This window comes from Anolis sagrei, chromosome 4 (assembly GCF_037176765.1).
Source record: "Anolis sagrei isolate rAnoSag1 chromosome 4, rAnoSag1.mat, whole genome shotgun sequence".
In the NCBI taxonomy this organism is placed as follows: Eukaryota; Metazoa; Chordata; class Lepidosauria; order Squamata; family Dactyloidae; genus Anolis; species Anolis sagrei.
Genome location: NC_090024.1, coordinates 174200759 through 174206145, shown reverse-complemented (window position 1 = coordinate 174206145; position 5387 = coordinate 174200759). Strand labels below are relative to the sequence as shown.

General features: G+C 39.4%; 1 protein-coding gene across 3 annotated transcripts in view; it reads left to right on the top strand.

Moving 5' to 3' along the window:
• OSBPL9 (oxysterol binding protein like 9) overlaps nt 1-5387 on the top strand; it is a 70986-nt gene that overhangs the window by 111 nt on the left and 65488 nt on the right. The window lies entirely within an intron of this gene.

The following is a 5387-nucleotide window of genomic DNA, read 5'->3' as shown; positions in this document are numbered from 1 at the left end:
GTGGGTGCCACTAAACGGGAAGGCCCGCGTTGGGACCAAGGCCAAAGGGAGTCGCGGCGGTTGTTTGGGGGCCATGGGGGGAGGGAAGGGAGCGGTCTGACAGGGGTTTCGGAGAGGGGGCGTGTCTTCGTCTGAGAGAGGCCAATAGGAAAGGGGGAGGTCTTGCCAGTAGCCAATAAGAGCACAGCGTCGGGAGATTGGCGTGGAAGGGGGCGTGGATAAGAGTCTGGTTTAACTTGCCGCGACTGAAGTAGGGCGAGGAGCGAAACTCGGGGCCTAGGCCTCGGGAGTTGTTGTTCTTTTACTAAAAGGGACTTTAATGGAGAGGAGGCTTTTTCGGAGTGGGACGGAGAGAGGAAAAGCTGGAGGGAGGGCTGACTGAAGCGGCAGGACGGGGCTCCTCTCCGAGTTGCCTTTCTCTGGTGTGTTAGGGTATTCATTGCTCTTAGAGCAGGCATGGGCAAACTTGGGCCCTCCAGGTGTTTTGGACTGCAACTCCCATAATTCCTAACAGCCTTAAGCTTAAGCGGCTGAGGGGGAAAAGGAAGGGGCCTGAGGCTGTTAGGAATTGTGGGAGTTGCAGTCCAAAACACCTGGAGGGCCCAAGTTTGCCCATGCCTGCTCTAAGAGCAATAAATACCTGGAGGGTCCAAGTTTTACCATGCCTATATTATATATACATTTATTTACGGTCAATGACCAGCACCAAGAAATGTACAAATGTCAGAATAAGAACATATACATTTAGGCATTAAGAAACAATGTCTAAAGCAAAGTTAAAACCCAGTATTGACTAGGATAGTTAAAACAGTATTAAACATTTATATGCCAAAATGACAATGGTAAAAACTGAAGTAAATATTAAAACCTTCAAAGAGTGTGGCAGCATCTTGCGAGGAGAAGCTGTTGCTGCTGCACAAAAGCTAGCAACCTTAGCAGTATTTTGGGGGTGTTGGTCAGCCAAAAGATAATCAACATAAAACCTTACAGATCTCCCTGGTAAACTTATAAAATGTTTACGAGGGTCTCGGTAAAAAGAACAGTACAACAAAATGTGTTCCAAAGTTTCCACTGCCTCATCCTCATAGGGACATGATGCCTATGTTAGAGTATTAATATTTTTTATCTCGCATACCTCTTAAAGGAGACTCAAAGCAGCCAACAATGCTTAAACATATACAGTTGAAAACTTCCAGAATAAAAAACACTAAAATAGATTTAAACACGGAAAAAACTATTAATAAATAATTCAAACTGGTATGAACCCATTAAAATGCATATACAGCTCCCATTCAGGCTCATTCTTAGAAACTCTCTTATTTTAAAACCTGCCCGGATAGAATTGATCAGTATTTTTCAACATGCCTAATGCCATGACACCTTAATACCTTTGCTCATGTTATGGTGATCCCCAACCATAAAATTATTTTCTTTGTTACTTCATAACTGTAATTTTGCTACTGTTATGAATTGTAATATCTAATATCATTCACTGGACCACATTTGGCACAAATGCCCAATATGTCCAAATTTGAATCCTGGTGGGGTTGGGGTGGGGGATTGATATTGTCATTTGGGAGTTGTAGTTGCTGGGATTTATAGTTAACCTATAAATAGTTAACCTATAATCAAAGAGCATTTTGAATTTCACCAGTGATGGAATTGAATCAAATTTGGCACACAGAACTCCCATAACCAGTAGAAATTACTGGGTTTGGGTGAGTGTTGACCCTAAGTTTTAGAGTTGTAGTTCATCTACATCCAGAGAGCACTGTGAACTCAAATGATGAATCTGGACCAAACTTGGCACAGATACTCAATATGCCCAAATGTGAACACTGGTGAAGTTTGAAAAAAATAAACCTTGAGATCTGGGAGTTGTAGTTGCTGGGATTTATAGTTCACCTACAATCAACAAGCATTCTGAACCCCACCAACAGTAGAATTGGGCCAAACTTCCCACACAGAACCCACATGACCAACAGAAAATACTGTGTTTTCTGATGGTCATTAGTGACCCTTCAGACCCCCCCTCATGATCTCTCCCCCAGGGGTCCCAACCTCCAGGTTGAGAAATGCTGGAATAGGTAATAAAAAGGGCAGGGTAGCAAGTTAAGCAGATGTCTTCCTGTTTTAGATTTTGGGGCCTCATTAATGAAGGTAATCTTGAAAGTAAACTCATTTGAACTCAGCGAGGAAGCTTCTGAACAAACAAATAGTCTGTCATGCACTTTTTGGTTCTTTTCAAGGATCAGATTTTTTTGGTAGCTGATAGTTGTATAGAACCCAACTTTGATAGAGGTATAAGACACGTTTGGGGGAAAGAGCCAACAGCAGCAACAGATACAAGAGTATCATAGTGACTATTTCGTTATGTCATAAAGCCTCCTCCCTCCCCTGCTTATCCCATAATAATAAGGCTGTCTATGTTTGAAGTACCACAAAACTGTTTTTTTCCTTCCCCTGCTGGGAAAGGCTCCCCTTATTGTAGCACCCAAGCTGCAGGGAAGGCCAGGAAAAAACTCACCTATAGTCAGAGCATGGTGTGGGCAGCCACCTGCTATCTTTTGTACCCAGCATCTAGTATGGAGTGCTTTGTATTTTAATTTGTCTTTGATGTCTGGAAGTACGTAATCTAATACTTCCACTATGTTTCCAGGGGTTCCTTCATAATAACGGAGTCTGAAAATAAAGTTTTGATTGTTCTAATTAAGCACAATTCAGTTAAATTGACTGCTGCTACTTGTCCTATGAAGGCATGTTGGTTAGCAGGGCTCTGTGTAAGAAGGATCCCATTAGCATTTAGCTTGGTTAATCCGAATTTACTGTATGCTTTCTAGTTTAAGTATTACAGAAGGATGGGTAATCTGTTGTGTTATACTAACTTATCTGGAGGAAGACCCATGATCCATGTCTAGATCAATTATATTGCTTACTTTTCTACTTCTTCAGTTCTATTGTATCCTTTATTGGAATGGAATTGTGGAATTGTACACATCAAGCAAGATGCAGTTGCATTATATAGTTTGAAGTAGGTGTACCAGTTGTAATGTTTGTTTCTTTTTTTAAAAAAGTTGTGTCCCATATTTTCTCAGCTTCAGAGGAGGGTAAATTAAATCTCCATTGAACAAATCTTGACAAGAAATCCTGTGATAGGTTCACCTTAACTTTGAAATGACTTGAGAACACATAACAACCAATCGCTTGAGCTTTTTTGTAAGTACTGTATCAAATTCTTACCTCCCTAGAACAATGGTTGCAATATTATTTCTTCTCTTCCAATGGCTGCCAAGATGACTTGTAATACTTTTAAAACCCAGAACAATTCTAAAAATATCCCTAAAAACCAATAGGCACAATGTTTGGTCAGATAGAAACATTAATAGAATACTCAAAACAGGAACACCAGATAATTTAATCTTTGTTGATAGCATAGTGAAAAAGATGTTTATAAGCTTGTTTTCTCTTAAAGGCAAGAGATTATAGCCTGTCTTCCTCCTGGGATGAGATCCAAGGCAGTTTACAGAAATATAAAACAAATTTATATTTAAAAACTCTTATTCTACAAAAGTTTAAAAAGGAAACTATTTTCCACAGCCTAGGAGCAGCTGTGAAGGTCTTTTCCTGTGTCCATCAGTGCCAGTGGAGGTGTTGGGACTAAGAGAAAGTCCTCCCTGCAGATCTTAAAACTCATACTGATGTTGCAGTTAACAAAGAAAAAGACCCAGGCCCTTATTATATACTGGTAAAATAGAAAGTCAGGTTGATTAGTAACAACTAAGACTGTGGCATTGTCTGTATAATATAACTACCACGTGTGCGGAACCAATAACTTTTGTCTTTTTGATCCATATCTGATAAGATATGTCATCTTTGGGCATTTTCTAAATCCTTCTGCTGGAAGACTTCATTCAGTAGAGTTTGGAATTGCCCCCAGTTGGATAGAGGCAGTTATACTGCATTATTATTTGAATATGATTTATGGAGAGATTATATCAGTCCTACCAGTTAGTGGTTGGAGTGTATGTCTGTGTTAGAACAAGTCATTTGACATTAATCCTAAACTATGGCTTTCACTGATTGGTGGGAAAAGTGAAACCTAGCTGAATGAGAATGCTATTGAGGATTGATTCACAAGATGCTGAAAGTTGAGGTTAGTTTTGCAGAGTACCGGTAGTTAATTTACTGTATTAGTAGTTAAAATACACAGCCACAATCAATCTATTTATCCAGTCCTTTTCTTTCTTCACTGCTACCATAGCCTTTTCTTTCTGCTGTCACCGTCCAGCTGGCATGGTCTCTCAAAAAGATTTTGTCCCATGATAGCTGCATAAGAATTTTGAAGGCATAGGCATTGCCTTATCTAATAGGATATATTTAGACCTTCAGGTTTTGTTTAGTTCTGTATATTAGAAGAAGGAAATAGATTACTGCCATATAACAAAAAGTAGAGTCTCTAAAGGTAGCAGTCATATAAAGGCAACACTTCCTGCTGGAGTGGTATGAAAGGTATGTGAGGTTACTATTGTGGTTTGTTAGTAGGGGTACGGCGACAATTAGTACTAGTAGAAACATGCAAAAATCGACACTCCCCACTATATTTGTTTGGATCTATATCTTCACAAAGGAAGCTAGCAAACCCACAGACACTGGATCCTTTCTGATAGGCATGCAGAGACCATAGGCATTACTTCTTTTTTTTGTCTAGATAGGTGATCAAGTCTTAGCTATTTTGTCTCCAACCCAGGGCTTCTTTCAACATGTTTAGGTTCCTGTGTATTTCTTGATTCACTGTACTTTCTTTATATGCTCCCAAGTGCATACTAACATAGGAAGCTGTTCATATCAGAAGAAGGAGAATAAATGTTATGAATGAAGATATACTTGCAAATGCTTGACTGATTTGCAATAGTGATTTCTGGCTTTCAGTACTTTTACAAGAGCAAATAGAACTATTGTCATTGTGTGTGGACAGAGGATAGTGGAGAGCTCAACCAGGACTGGTGGTGTTCTAATTTTGTGTCTCTGTTCACAAGCCTCATCTGTAAAATAGAATGTATGCTGGTTGTCTTTGGCAAGTCCGTTGAGCTTTTAAACAAGTTTTAGAGTGGTTTTTTCCCAACTTGAACTTGCCTACTTACCTCCGTAGGTAAATGCCATAGACCAAACACCTGTATTCTACGTTGGTCTTTATCTCAAATTTCAGTCTGTTTCTCAGCTTGCTGGCCTTTTGTGTCTTTTTAAAAACTTTAAAAACTGTAGCAATATGCTGTTTTGCTACAAAGGAAAATAAATATTCTTATATAAACTTTCTTAATGAGGTCACACTGCATTCCATTCTCATCTGATATGTTGAAGACTCCTGTTTCAAGTAACTTGATATTATG